Genomic DNA, 16,359 nt, shown 5'->3' with positions numbered 1-16,359 from the left:
TTGCATTCCAGTATTTCCCGTGTCTTATTCCTGAATTTAAATGGAATGTTTTTAGGATTTCACCACTGAGAATAATATTTGCTTTAGGGTTTGGTAGATGTCATTTTCAGGTTAAAGAATGTTCCTTTTTTGTTGTTGTTTTTTGAGACTGGATCTTGCTCTATCACCCAGGCTGCAGGGCAGTGGTGTGACCATGGCTTACTGTAGCCTCAACCTCCTGGGCTCAAGCAATCCTCCCATCTCAGTCTCCCGAGTAGCTAGGACTACGGGCACACATCACTATGCCCAGCTAAGTTTTTAAAGTTTTTTTAGAAATGGGATCTCATCATGTTGCCCAGGCTTGTCTCGAACTCCTGGGCTGAAGCAATCTTTTGGCTTTGGCCTCCCAAAGTGCTGGAATTACAGGTGTGAGCTGCTGTGCTCAGCAAGGAATGTTCCTTCTATACCTAGTTATCTGAGAGAAGTTATATTTAGAGTGTTGAGGGAAAATAGCTAACTTAGAATTCTATACACAGCTAAACTGTCATTCAAGAATGAGGATGAAATAAAAAGACATGCCATTTACATTTATAGTTTTTAAAAAACTATGTTATTAATAAATCTAATAAATGACATGAAACTTTTACAAAGAAAGATCTAAAACATCATTGAAAGATAGAAAACCTGAAGAAATGATGAGATACACCCTGTTTATGTATGGAAAGACAACAGCTTAACAGTAGCAGCTTTCCTAAATTTATACTATTAATTTAATAAATTCTATTCAAAATCCGTGGAGAATTGTTTTCACTGACCTCGATAAGCAGATCAGAATATCCATCCAGAAAAATAAAGGGGTTAAGAACAGCCAAAACAATTTTTTTTTGAGCGACGGGATCTCACTGTGTCACCCAGGCTGGAGTGCAGTGGCACAATCATAGCTCACTGCAGCCTCTAACTCCTGGGCCCAAGTGATCCTCCTGCCTCAGCCTCCCAAAGTGTTGGGCTTCCAGGTATGAACCATGGTGCCTGGCCACAATTTTGAGACAGCATAAAGAGAAAGGATTCACCCTAACAGATAGCAAAACTTGTTTTTAGTTAATTTTATAAATGAAGTGAAGAGGGGGTGCAACTTCATTCTTTTGCATATGCCTATCCAGTTATCTCAATATCATTTGTTGAAAAAGAGTCATCTTTTGTCATTTAATATCTTGTACCCTTGTTATATTGAGAGTAAATGTGGGGCAAATAAAATATACTTAACAAAAATGAACTTATTTTATTAATAAAATTAAAATTAAATTTTATTTAATTTTTTGTATATACACATATACATATATATACACATACACATATATTTACATATATGTATATATATATTTTTTTCCTTTTGAGACAACATCTCGCTCTGTCACTCAGGCTGAAGGCTGAAGTGCAGTGGTTAAATAATTAAATAAGTAATTAAAATATTTTGGATGCAGGGTGGTGATGGCGGCCACCAGGGCTGTGGAAGTGGGGTCGCCGGGGTCAGCCGTTGCCCCCTCGCCTGCCCTGGACTTGCTGCCTGCCCTGGGTCATCTGTTCCGGCCCATCAGCACCGAGGACAAGGAGCAGCAGCCCACCCAGATCAAGTCACTGTGCATGAACTGTTACCGCAATGGCATGACGCGCCTCCTGCTCACCAAGATTCCCTTCTTCAGAGAAATAATCGTGAGCTCCTTTTCCTGCCACCACTGTGGCTGGAACAACATGGAGATCCAATCGGCAGGCAGGATCCAGGACAAGGGAGTGCGCTACACTTTGAGCATCAGGGCTCTGGAGGACATGAACAGAGAAGTGGTGAAGACTGACTCCGCTACCACAAGGATTCCTGAGCTAGATTTTCAAATTCCTGCCTTTAGCCAGAAAGGAGCTCTGAACACTGTTGAAGGATTGATCACCCGTGCTATCTCTGGCCGGGAGCAGGACTAGCCTGCGTGAAGGGCAACAAAGATGCCACAGCTGAAAGAATTGATGAGTTCATTGTCAAACTGAAGGAGCTAAAGCAATCAGCCTCCCCTTTCACTCTGATCATTGATGATCCCTCAGGGAACAGCTTTGTGGAAAACCCACATGCTGCTCAGAAAGATGATGCCCTGGTGATCACACACTACAACCAGACCCGACAGCAGGAAGAGATGCTGGGGCTCCAGGCAGAAGCGCCAACAGAGAAGCCAGAAGAGGAAGATCTCAGAAACGAAGTGCTCCAGTTTAACACAAACGGCCCAGAATGCAATGCCCCCACTCAGACCAACATGAAGCTAGTACAAATCCCTCACTTTAAGGAGGGACCAACTGCAAGAACTGCGTGCATCAGACCAATGAGGTGAAATCTGGAGAAGCAGTAGAACCCTTGGGCACCAGGATCACCCTCCACATCACAGGTCCCTCAGATATGACCAGAGACCTCCTCAAGTCTGAGACTTGTAGTGTGGAAATCCCAGAGCTAGAATTTGACTGGGAATGGCCATCCTCAGGTGCAAGTTCACCACACTAGAAGGGCTGCTGAAAGATATCTGGGAACTGGTGACCAAAAACCCTTTCACACTGGGCGACAGTTCCAATCCTGGCCAGACGGAGAGACTGCAGGAGTTTAGCCAGAAGATGGACCAGATCATCGAAGGTAACATGAAGACCGACTTTATTATGGATGATCCAGCAGGAAACAGTTACCTGCAGAATGTGTATGCAACTGAAGATGATCCTGAGATGAAGGCGGAGCATTATAAGCACACCTTTGACTAAAATGAGGAGCTAGAGCTCAATGACATGAAGACAGAGGGCTATGAGGCAGGCCTGGCTCCACAACGGTAGCAGTGGGTGGGTCAAGGGCCAGCTCTCCAGCGCTGCTCATTCTGCAGGTTATTTATCAGTATTGGAAGAAGGCTGGGAGTGTCTTCCCCACCAGCCCTTGCCCATGGTGGGAAGGACATCTTGTCTGAGTCAGAGATCTAGGCACATTTTCTAAACAGCTTGTAATGCAAGTGCGAGCCTATTGTGTTACTTGACCTTATTTTGAGGTTTTGAATTGGCCTAGGAGGAAACCCAGAAATGAACCAGGGGTATGTCATTATCACTTTTTTCATATCAAGTCTTTACGCTCCCTCCACATAATGCTCTGTCCTCTAAGGTTGGAACTCTGAAGTTGGAGAAAGTGGAATAAAATTACACCTGGAAAATGAAATAAAATATTCTGGTATCAGCATTTAGCTAAATAGATCAATGGGGCAAATTTTCTGAAAAAGTTAGAAACACACATAAGTAGGAACTTAGGATATAAGAGGTGACACTGCAAATCAGCAGGGAAAGGATGACTATTCAATAAATGGCACTGTGACTATTGGCTAATAATATTTTCTAAGAGAAAAATTAGATTCGTACCTCACTGCGTGAACAAAAATAAATTTCAGATGTGTTAAGGAAAAGCAGTAAACATTTAGACAGAACTATAGGAAAATATTTCAATGACATCCAAGGAGGGTAGGGTTTCTTAAACAATACAAAACCAAAAATTATCATGGAAAAGTGAGAAGTTGAAGTAGATAATTTTTTTAAACTTCTTAATGACAAATGGCACTAACAGCAAAGCAAGAAGACAAACACAGACTTGGAGAAAATAGTTATATCCCACATTTCCAACCAAAGATTACTATCCAAAATATACAACTAGTTCCTACAAATAAGCAAGAAAAAGAGAAACAACCGAACATCAAAAAAGCTTAAGGATGTTAACAAGCAATCGGCAAAAGAGGACATTTAATGGTCTATAGACGCATGAAAATGTGCTCGCCTTTATTAGTAGTCAAGGAGATGCAAATTAAAACAAATAGATACTATTTCATGCCTATTAGAGTGGGAATTTCTTGAAAAAACTCTGACAATACCAAAAGTTGATGAGAATGGAGAAATGGATACTTACATCCACTGCTAGTGGGCATGTAAAAATGACAGACCCACTGTAGAGACCGATTTGGCAACACCTGGTAAAGTTAATGCATAACCTATGACCAAAAATTCTGCCACTATATGTCTAGAAGTTCCCAAGAGACACATGGGTCCAAGGAGATACGAACAAAAGCACATTCTTTCAGCACTCTGGGTAATAGCTTAAAAGTGGAAACAAGCTACCTGACCTTCAGGAGCAAAATGGGCAAATCAAATGTGGATTATTCATGCAATGCAATGCTGCACAGCCATTAAAATGAGTGAACTAGACCCTTATCACCTACATGGATACATCTAAAATGTGTAATGATAAACTAGAAAGATGCAACATAAATATTTATACAATATAATTTACATAAAATGTAAAGTACATGAAATGATAGTATATATAATTTACTAATACGTTAAAGATACTCAGATCTTCCTGGTTATGGTTCACATATATGAAGGGGGGAGAGAGAGGCCTCCTAAACCAGGTGTCCGAATATTACAACATCTAGAAAGACTCTTGAACTTATACTTCATAAAAGATAAAAAAGAGTGTTTTTTTAAAGAGCAACTGAGCTACTAAGGAGAATTTGGCACTATTTATGTTTTTATGTACAAAGAACCCTAAAGGACATTCGATGGGTTCTGGTATCGGTCGCCAGTTCTTCTTCACTTAGGAACTGATGCTACTAACCCTCAGTTGGTGGGGCTAAGAGAACAGTTCTGGCCTACCTCCTGTCTCCTACAGGTCCTTCAGGAGCAAAATGGGCAAACAAAATGTGGATTATACATAGAGTGCAACACTGGGTTATTCTCCCTCACCCAGCCTACTAGTCTGCCCAGAAAATCCCCATCCTGCTTCTGTTGGATTCTTTCCTGTGTTTCCTTTGCCACTTGCTGAAAGTACAGTACCATTCTACCATCCCAAGTTTTACTTGCTGATTTCTGTTGAAGACTCTACAGCCCAACTCTGCCTTTCTGATGGTTCTGGACCTGTGCCTATTCAGTACATGTGCCTATTCAGGGGAGATGCCTCCCTGGACAGGGTTAGCTTTTCTCTAGGTGCTATAATGCTGGGCAGAGGATCTTAAATCTCCTTTGGTTTGGAGTGACAGAACCATAATCCTTCCTGAGCTCCTTTTTTAAACACACATACACACACACATGCTTTCATATACGTGCACATGTACACACACTCAGACAAAAAAATGCACACACAAATACCTACACCACTCCCTTCTCTGCAACAGGAGTCGGGACTGCTTGGTTACTCTAAATCCAGTATTGTATAGGTATTGTGTGGCAGATCTGATTTTATAATGGAAGACAATGGGAATAATAGGATTTGCTATTCACGAACACATAGATCTCAAATATCAAAGGACAACTGTATGATACCATTGGAACCACTATAACACAGTAGCTGTCTCCCACTTGCCAAGCTCAAAGCATATAACTTTTCTTTTTCACGTTGGGAGCAGAGTTGATTGAATTATACTCCTCAGTTCTTATCCCATTACCGTGACTGTATGTGAGGTCCCTCTCTAGTTTTACAACTGTGCTTCCTTTTATATTCCCCTTTGTGTCTGATTCCACTTTCATTTCCCTTGCCCCCACCCACAGGCATCTGCTGGAACGGGTTTGATATTTGCCCAATTGTTATTTATCCTGTTGCTTTTCTACTGGGACGGCACGGCAAGAGGATGTTTATCTCTGATTCATTATGCTGATTCATTTTTGTTAAGCAGCCACACAACTTCAGGTATAGTGCCGGAGTGGATCCCACTGTGGAACCTAGCAGCCCAACTGTGAACTGAACATCTGTTTAATTTAAATGGTGGGTCCTGGGGTGTCAGTTCCATTATTTTGTTTGTATTACAAAACTTGGCTTACAAGATCACACTCTTGTTTAAAAAAAAAAAAAAAAAAGTGTCCTTTAAATTGGGAAAATGCTCATCTGTCCTGAATGAGTTAAGAGAGCTTCTGCCTGCAAGCAGAGTGTGCGGTGACTCACTGTCCCATGAAGACGCCTTCCCTTCTACCTTAAGACTGCGTCTGTCCCACAGAACGCCACGTGCGGGCGTCCCTGGAACCTGGCCCATAGGTGGCAGTCTCCCTTCATCGTTCCCGGACTACGAACCTCGGAAGGGCAGCCTGAGAAAGCAGTTGCTTTTGCTTTTTCTTCGGGTTTCCTAATATTTAATGTTCCCTCCACTCAACTTCCCCCTCCATCCCACAGAGAGTGTAGAGATTGCATCCCTGGAGGCTAGCAAACGACAAAAGAAACTTCGCCTGGAACCAGTCAAAGTCGGGAGACCTGCGTTGTGCCGGCTCTCGATGCGATTGTTTTGGAATTTTGCTGAAGCTCTCTTGCAGAATTGCTCTGTAAATGGCAAGAAGAAATGCCTTTCACTATAAACAGAAAATAAAGCTTTCACAAGTTGTCATATTTTTAAAAAGCAATCATGCGGATGCAAGTTTTTATCCCCTCTGTTTAGTCTTGCCTCCCCTCCTTGCCAACACACCCCCACAGAATTTGGGATGAATCTTTGCGTGTGAAGTAAAAGTAGGCATTCTCTCCAACATGTGCCCCTCCCCCAGCCCCTCACAGAGCCTATTCAACAAGATATCGAAGTCATAGGCAGAGACGAGTGTGCGTGCGCATATGAGTGTGCATGTGTGTGCGCGTGTGTGTGTGCGAGTGTGTGTGTATGCAGAGAATACTAGATGGAGAGTCAAAGGGAAACCAAGAGATCCAGAAAAGGGGCACCACCTTCTCACCTTCCTTCCACCCCACTCCTCCTCACCCAGGGAGGGAAGCCAGGTAGAGCGCTCACCCAGCCCCAGGCCCTTTTGGGCGAGCCTGCCCGATGAGTTTCTAATCAGCCAACACTTTGGGCCGGCCTCCACTGTTTATGGAGCCAAAGGGACTTTAAATCATTAGCCGGTGTCAAAATGCTTGAGGAATGTGCTTGCCTAGGAAGCCACATGGAGTGGTTCATCAGCATTTGTAAAAACCGCCTTGGCAAAAAGATGTTGAACCCAGCACTGGGGGCGGATTGTGTGTATTTCAGTTGAATTAGCAAACAGAATACCTTTTAAATCTTAGCAACACCTGGTTCTGAAAAGGACACCCACTAAAGAAAGGGCTGCCTTGTCTGTGCTGGAAGAGGCTTTCCCTGCCTCAAGGTGCTTCTCCTCTCCAAATCAGAGACCTCGTTAGATGCTTGGTCCCTCTTCCTTCCTCAGATGTGCAGAGGCCTCGGAGATTTTCACCTGGACTTTGGGACAAAGCCAACACAGGATGTCCTGAGTTACAGCAAGCATTTCTGAATGGAGGTAGCCATTGGTCAGCCTGCTCTAAAGAAGGCCAAGTTCATGTTCCCCCCAAAGGACTAGACCCCGGGGTAGGTGGGGGTTTAGGGGCAGGGGTGAAGAGGGTGTGGGAGGTGGTGAAGGGGAGGGGGTAGAGGAGGGGGTGGGTGGAGAGGGCAGGCATGGAGTGGGTGGAGGGGGCCTGGCAGAAGCCTGGTTCAAGCGCGAGCAGAGCCTCCCTGGCCACGGCAGGTGGGCCCCTGACACATAGAAGTCTTCTTCAGAACAGACTTATTGCCTTAGCTGTTTGGCCACTCTCCTGCACACACCTGGAATCACTGGGCATGTCTCTGAGGAACTAAAGCTGATCTCTCCTTGGTAGGCTGACTTCAGCAGAAGAGCTGAGGATATGCCACCTTTTCTCTCTTTAGGCCCTTTCTCTTGAAAAGCTCTGTGAATTAGGATTTTCTCTTCTCAAAGGAAAAATAAAACTGCTTAAAAGCACCATCAAGTCCTCAAAATTCTCTTTTTTTTTTCTTTTTTTGAAATAGTCTTACTCTGTCGCCCAGGCTGGAGTGCAGTGGCACAATCTTGGCTCACTGCAACCTCCACCTCCTGGGCTCAAGGGATTCTCCTGCTTCAGCCTCCCAAGTTGCTGGGATTACAGGTGTGCAACACCAAGCCCAGCTAATTTTGCATTTTTAGTAGAGATGGGGTTTCACCATGTTGGCCAGGCTGGTCTCGAACTCCTGACCTCAAGTGTCCCACCCACCTCAGCTTCCCAAAGTGCTGAGATTAGAGGCATGAGCCACCACGCCTGGCCAGGTTCTCAAAATCTATAAAATAAAGCCTCAGGGGGTTATTTAAATTCTGCTAGAACAGGGGCCCAGCAGACCTTCCTGCTCTGTCTCCCACATCTGCTATTAGACACCACTACGTTCCAGCCCAGCCCTCGGCTCCTCTCATCCCACCCTGCTCGCAGAGATCCTTCTCCCCCAGATCTGTTTCAAATCTCACTGCTTCCATGAACCTGATCCCTCCAGAGTCAGCTACCCAGCCCCACTCTTGCTCTCGTGGGTGCCCAGACGTCCCATGGTACCTGAGTGTGCACAGCCTCGTGGTTCAGCTGCTGTGCCCGGCCTGCTGTTTTCCTCCAGGACTCATATGCTTCCTGTGAGCACCCTCCAGCTCTCAGTGTATTTCCCCTAATACTCAGCACTGCATCTCCCAGTCAGCAAAGCTTAACCATTGTTGGTGAGATTTGAAATCAAACCATGTTAGCATATGAAAATAAATACAAGTATCAGGCTTCATCTGACTCCATTCAATGTAAGAGGCACCATTCATTCACTTCTAAAAGAAGAAAATTGGTAATGTAAAACTAGAAATGAATTAGCTAATGAGCAGAGGGACAAAGAATGTTCAGCCTCTCTAGAATGCAAAGACTTCGGAATTGTTTGTGAAAATAAGGAAATGCCAAATTTGACAAATCAAATTAACAAATTTAGAGGAAATTACATTGGTCACCACTGCCAGAGTCACAGTGAGACATGCACTCTGGGGACTGCCAGCAATGCAAATGAGAACAGCACTTTTCCAAAAATTTTATAAAATGTCTCAAGAGTCTTAAAAATGTTTAATTACATATGTGGCTCACATTCCGTTCTATTGAACAATGCTGTATTAGACAACTGCATTTTTTGTAAAAGACAAAGAAAGCTGCCAGGTGATGTTATTTCTGGTTCTAGAATTATGAGTGATTTTAGTTTTGTTCTTTTTTTTAGTTTTTGTTTTTTTGATACATGGTCTCAGTCTGTCACCCTGGCTGGAGTGCTGAGGCGCAATCTCAGCTCACTGCACCCTTGACCTTCTGGTTCAAGAGATCCTCCCACCAAAGCCTCCTGAGTAGCTGGGACTATGGGAGGCACGTGCCACCACACCTGGCTCATTTTTTGATTTTTTGTGGAAACAGGATCTTGTTATGTTGCCCAGGCTGGTCTTGAACTCCTGAGCTCAAGCAATTCTCCTGCCTCAGCCTCCCAAAGTGCTGCGATTACAGGCGTGAGCCACCACCTGGCCTGGTTTTGTACTTTACACTCTTCTGCACACTGTTTTCTCAATGAGCATTTATTTCTAATATTTCACGTCTTTTGTGGAGCCTTCCCCAAACTCCAACTGGTGTCAGATGCATCATGACTTTCTACACTTTTTCTCTGCAGCATTCACTAGAGTTGGAAGTTATATGCTGGCTGATCGTTTGATTCATTTCTGCCTGCTCAGCAGATCCTCAAGTCCATGAATCTGGGACCCAGGTCTGTTTTGTTCACTTTTGTGTCCCCAGCACTTAGCTCAGTACATAACATGTGGTAAGTATTTAATAAAGACTGGTTAAATGAATGGATGAATAAATGATTAAAGAAAAAAGTTACTTCCTAGAATCAGAAGAATCCAAGTCACTGTAGCTATAAAATCAAGGAAGTCATCACATAAGAGCAATATTTGCAAACTTCAGTGAAGAGGTGATCAGCACAGATTTTGGAGGGGCCACAGCCATGAGATCTGCTGCAGGGAGTGCAGCTGATCAAGGGCCCCAGCTGCTGTGCTCTGAATCCATCAACACATCTGAGGCTGCGCTTCCCAGGGGCTGCCCCCAGCCAACCTCTCAGTGTAGCAGGAATAGGAGGGCACTCCTCCTGGGAGAGGTGGGACTTCTGATGGGCAATTTTGGCTCAAGGACGTTCATTGACCTTGTCCAAATTTCCTTCCCTTTCTCCTGTCTTCTCCAGGGTCAGACCTTCATCACACTCTGAGCGTCCTCCCCGTCGCCTCTGGCTCCATCCCCATTTTCCATTACAGGTGTGTTCCCCAATAAATTACTTGCATCTCAGAGGACACAAATAACACAAAGAAGGACATTGCTTCCAAAATTTAAATATATATTATCTACTTTTAAAAATGGCCAATACATGCACATTGTAGAAAATTTGAAGAGCAAAAAGTTTTTGAAGTGGATATATTATAAAAGGAAACTTACTCTTTTTTTTTTTTTTTGAGACAGAGTCTCGCTCTGTCGCTCAGTCTGGAGTGCAGTGGCACAATCTTGGCTCACTGCAACCTCCACCTCCTGGGTTCAAGTGATTCTTCTGCCTCAGCCCCCCGAGTAGCTTGGACTATAGGCACGTGCCACCATGGCCAGCTAATTTTTGTACTTTTATTAGAGACAGGGTCTCACCATGTTGGCCAGGCTGGTCTCGAACTCCTAACCTCAGGTGATCCGCTCACCTCGGCCTCCCAAAGTGCTGGGATTACAGGTGTGAGCCACCATGCCCGGCTGGAAAGTTGCTCTCTCATCTCTTTCCTCCGGCCCCTGATTACCTTCTAAATATTCTCCTTCCTGTCTCAGAAGTCAATCTCTGTCTACCCTTCCACACTATGCACTATTTTTATGTTGCTTTTGTGACTAAGAGTAGAGTATAGAATACTAGTCATGACCATACATACCACACATATATATTAGGCCTCGTTCTTTATGTGGCTCCACGGTATTCCATTGCATTTAACTGTTTCCACATTGACACACGTTTAAGTATGTCAAATCTTCACCATGACTACTGTATTACTGTACATTGTCTTTTCATTATGTACATCTGCAAGATAAACTGCTAGAAGTGGGTTTACTGGATCAAAGAGCAAGGATATGCTGAATTTAACTGTCAAATTGCTTTTCACAGAGGTTAGAGCAATTTATACCCCACCAACTTGACTTCACACCGTCACCAACACAACGTGTTACCCATCTTTTAATCTTTGCCAGTTTGACAGGTTAAACATATAGCTTTGTGTTTTTCTAGTTATAGGTGAAGTCAAGAATCATTCTTTCATACTTTTAGAAACTGTTTTTATTCCTTTTCAGTGAATTATCTCTTTACATGTTCTGCTCACTACTCTATAGGGTTTTATTGCTCTTTTAAAATTGATTTGTAAGAGGTCTTTATACTTTAGGAAATTTATACTTTGGTTGAGATATCAATGTGTCGGATTTTTCCCAGTTAGAATTTGACTTGTTTTTACTTTGTTTGTGGTGTTTTCTTTTGTCAGGTAGAATTTTTTTTAATTTCAAGATTGTTTAAATTGATCTTTTCTTTTTTCTTTTATAGCTCTACATTCTGAGTCATACTTGGACCTTTTATATTCTGAGATTTTTTTTTAATTCTAAAAATATTTCTAAAAATTATTTTTAAAATTAAAAATTTTCCCATTTCTTCTGGCTCCCTCCCTTCCTCTCTTTTTTCCTTCCTTCCTCTTTACCACATTTTAATCTCATTCCTTTACTGTTTGTTTTGGTGCCAGGTGTGAGTGAGGGATCTGTGGAAGAGGTGCCTAGTTGTTCATCAAATCCATCTCCCCTTCCTCTTGGCACACAGCTGGACAACATTTTCTCCCCTTCCCGTGCAGTTGCGTATGACCATGTGACTGAGTTCTGGCCAGTGGAATGTGAGGGACAGTCATGGGACCCTCTCGTTTTCCCTATCTGCCATCTGAAGTCACCATGGGGAAGGCTCTGGAGAAGATTCCAGAGCAGTGGTGTTCAATAGAAATAAGTGTGAGCCATACATGCAAGACATAAATGGAATTTTACATTTTCTAGTAGCCATATTAAGAAAAATTAGGCCAGGTGTGGTGGCTTACGCCTGCAATCCCAGCACTTTGGGAGGCTGAGGCGGGCAGATCACCTGAGGTCAGGAGTTCAACACCAGCCTGGCCAACATGGTGAAACCCCTTCTTTACAAGAATACAAAAATTAGCCGAGCATGATGGTAGGTGCCTGTAATCCCATCTACTTGGGAAGCTGAGGTGGGAGAATTGCTTGAACCTGGGAGGCGAGTGTTGTAGTGAGCCAAGATCGCACCACTGCGCTCCAGCCTGGGTGACAGAGCAAGACTCCATTTCAAAAAAAAACAAAAAAACAAAAAGTGGAATTGTCAAAATACATTTTATTAAGCCCAATATATCAAAAATATTACCATTTCAACAAGTAATCAGTACAAAATGTATCAATGGGATATTTTACATTCTTTTCTTCATATTATATTTTCAAAATCTGATGTGTATTTTATACTCACAGCACATCTCACTTTGGACTGGGGCTAGTAACCATCACAATGGACAGCACAGCTCTAGAGAGTGTCCAGATGAATAGAGCTTGGCTCCCTGAATGACCATAAGAGAGACTACACAACCTGGTAACAGCCAACCGTACATGACATACATAAGGATGAACTTTAATTATGTGAAACCATTGAGAACCTGGGGTTTGTTATAGCAGTTATGTGATTTTTATATAATTAATATGAGATCATACTCTACTTTTTCCAGATGGCTGTCATTTATGAAATAATTGATCTTTTTCACCAAAAATTTGAAAATCATCTTTCTCATGTTCTATATCTCCATATGCTTTTGGATTTATTCCTTGACTTCAATTTAGACCTACTTATCTATAGAAACTATTATTATTATTATTATTTTGAGACAAGGTCTCACTCTGTTGCCCAGGCAGGAGTGTAGAGGTGTGATCTTGGCTCACTGCAACCTCCTCCTCCCGGGTTCAAGCGATTCTCCTGCCTCAGCCTCCCAAGTATCTGGGACTACAGGCACGTACCACCATGCGCAGCTAATTTTTTTGTTCTATTTTTAGTAGAGATAGGGATTCAACATGTTGGCCGGGCTGGTCTCGAACTCCTATAGATGTGAGCCACTGTGCCCAGCCCTGAATCTATTATTTATTGATCAATAAATATTGACCTATTTGTTCATCAGTGTCATACTGGTTTTGTTTTGTTTTGTTTTTTTGAGACAGGGTCTCACTCTGTCACCCAGGTTGGAGTGCAGTGGCACGATCAGAGCTCATTGTAGCCTCAACTTCCCTGGGATCAAGTGATCCTCCTGCCTCAGCCTCACAAGTAGCTGAGACTATGGGCATGCACCACCATGCCCAGCTAATTTTTAATTTTTTTTATTTTTAGTAGAGATGGGGGTTTCTCTATGTCGCCCAGACTGGTCTCGAACTCCTGGGCTCAAGCAATCCGCCCACCTTGGAGTGTCATACTGTTTAACTGTTACCTTCTAGTATGTTTTTATATTAGTAATAGTAATAGTAATAGTAATAGTAAGGCTATTACCCCCTGTGGTAGGCAGAATTCTAAGTTGATCCCCAAGATTCCTGTTCCCAGGTATAAACATCTTTTATAACCCCTGGAATTTGTGAATGATGGGATAGTTACTCCATGATTAAGTTATGTTATTTAGCACAGCTGACTTTAAAAAAGAGTGATTATGCTGAGTAGACCTGACCCAGGTGAGACCTTAAAATACAATGGGCTTTTCCTGGAGACTAGATTCAAAACAAGAAGGAAATCAATATGAGGGAGATTCTTCCTGGCTGGCTTTAAAAATGGAGGGGGCTGTGTGGCCAGGAATGAGGGAAGCCTCTGGGGAGCTGAGAGGCCCTGGCTGACAGTCAGCAAGGAAACTGGGTCCTCAATCCTAGAACCACAAGGAATTAAATTTGTCCCACACGCTCAATGAAATTGGAGGCTGATTCTCCCACAGTCCCTCCTCCAGATCAGAATGCAGCCTGGCTGACACCTGGATTTCAGCCTCATTAGACCTTGAGCTGAGAACCCATTCTTGCTGTGCTGGGACTTCTTACCCACAGAACTGACAGCTAATACATAGGTATTGTGTTAATACACTAAATTTATGATAATTTGTTATGCAGTAATAGAAAACTAATACACCTCCTTGTATCCTTTTTCAGATTTGTTTCTGGTTAGTAATTATTTATTTTTATAATAGACTATACAATCAGCTTATTTAATTCCAAAAGAATATTCTGATAGTATTTTTATTGTCATTGTTTTACATTTATATATTACTTTAGGGAGAATTAACATATTTACAGTGTTGAATATTCCTACCCAAGAACATCATGTCTTTCTATTTTTTAAAATCTTCACTTGCATTTTCAAGTTTTCTCTACATAGTCCTTGCACAATTTCCTTTTAAATTTATTCTGGCTGTGGGCAGTAGTAGCACCTGCCTGTAGTCTCAGCTACTCTTGAGGCTGAAGTGAGAGGAGCACTTGAAGCCAAGAGTTTGAATCCAGTCTGGGCAACATAACGAGACTCTGTCTCAAAACAAACACACAAACCAATTTGTTCTGGACAACTTATTTTTTTGTTCCTATTATACATGAGTTTTTTCTTCTGTCACATTTTAACTGGCTATTGTTTCTACATAATTAGGCTATTGATTTCCTAATGTTAACTCTGTAACATGCTTCTTAAATATTCTTATTATTTATAACATATTTTTAGTTGATTGTCTTGAATTCTAAAGTAAATATTATCTACACAAAATGGTAATTTTACTTCCTACTTTCAAGTTTTCAAACCTCTATTTTTCTCTTGTTTAATTATGTTGACTAGCATTTCCAGTTCACTGTTAAATAATAATACATATTTTCATCTATTTTCTGACTTTAATGGGTCTGTTTCTTTTATTCTAGATTTTTACAGCAATATTCATTAGGTGAGACTGGGCTATAATTTTATCTATTTTTGTTGCCATTTTGTTGGGTTTTAATATCAATGTTATACTGGCTTCATAAGAATTTGCACCTTTGATTCTCCTCCTTTGTTCTGAAACATCTTAAATAGCATTGAAATTACCAGTTCCTTAAAAGTTTTATAGAATTTGCTTAATAAACTATACGAGCCTATTGCTATTTAGTTATTAATATTATTAATAACATTTTCTAATTTCTCCATGTTAATTTGTCTGTTTAGCTTTCTGTTCTGACCAATTTTGGAAATTTATGTTTCCTCGAAAAACATCCATTTAGCCATTTATTTACATATAGTTAAACAAAGTAGCGTTTTATGATTTCTTCACTTCATTTATTAAAATTTTATATATTTGTGCTTTCTCCCTATTTTCTTGATTAGATTAATTAACGTCTACATAGTTTTTTATTTTTCCCCAAAAGAATCAGTTATTGGATTGATTTTTTTTTAGTTAGTATTCTTTCCATCCGTTTGCCTTAGTGTTATTGTTGTTTTAAACTTCTAGAACTGGATACTTCATTTATTTTCTTTCTTGTTTATCGATTTAGCAATATCCCATAGATTCTGATTATATATGTGTTGCTGTTACTTTGTAGATTTCCTATACTTTTAAATTTCCTATTTGATCAAAAAGTTAATGAAGAGTTTAAATGCTCTAAATGATAAGGTTTTTAGATTTAAAATTATTTAAAAACTAATTTCCATTTTGTGGAAATGCTGTCTGAGAGTTTTACCTGCACTATTTCTCCATTTTGCAAATCAGTGAAGCATTATTTCAATCTAATGTAAGAGTAACATTTTGTGATTATTGCATGAGTACTTTAAAGAAGATACATTCTGATATAGCATTTGAATATATGTTCATAAAGTCTACCTTTTAAATTACATTATTTTAGTCTTCAATATTCTTATTTTTTTGTACCTGTCAAAGTCTCAGGTAAAAGAATTAAAATCTTCTACCATTAGTATTTTTCTATTTCTCTTTGAATTTCTGTAGTTTATGTCTTATGAATTTATCACTATTATAATTTACTATATATCTATTTGTAACTAGATATATAGCTAGGGTTTCATTGTGGTTTACACTTTTATCATTACAAAACATCATGCTTTGTCTTGCTTAATACTTCTTCTGATAATTTAATAATACTTCTCTAAATTCAAATTTGTTTGATTTTAGAGGTGCCAATCCCTATTTTTTATTTGCCTTTGCTTCGTAGGATTTTGTCAATCCTTTGTTTTTAGGCTTTCAATAACACATAGTTTTACATGGAGTCTTATGTATAGCCCATGAGGCATTTTTACGTTAAAGTCTAGTTTGAGTTTTTTCTTTTATCTAAACAGAAAGACTGGCCACTTCCAACCAGATTACCAGGACGTTCTCCTCCCTGCCTCCAACACCAGCTCCCCATCGTCATTTCTGTTCTGCCTTCAGGTGAACTAGAGTGTCAGCCTCCCTCACCAG

The 16,359-nt window shown here is 41.1% G+C and overlaps 1 long non-coding RNA gene and 1 pseudogene across 1 annotated transcript in view; one reads left to right on the top strand and one right to left on the bottom strand.

Annotated features, from left to right (window-relative positions):
- The window catches only part of LOC109027200 (uncharacterized), a 76,977-nt gene that overhangs the window by 47,862 nt on the left and 12,756 nt on the right, over positions 1-16,359 (bottom strand). The window lies entirely within an intron of this gene.
- On the top strand, positions 1,468-3,187 carry LOC101154317 (zinc finger protein ZPR1-like; annotated as a pseudogene).

The sequence above is a fragment of the Gorilla gorilla genome, chromosome 5, assembly GCF_029281585.2.
Source record: "Gorilla gorilla gorilla isolate KB3781 chromosome 5, NHGRI_mGorGor1-v2.1_pri, whole genome shotgun sequence".
Lineage (NCBI taxonomy): Eukaryota > Metazoa > Chordata > Mammalia > Primates > Hominidae > Gorilla > Gorilla gorilla.
This window is presented reverse-complemented; position numbering and strand designations above follow the sequence as displayed.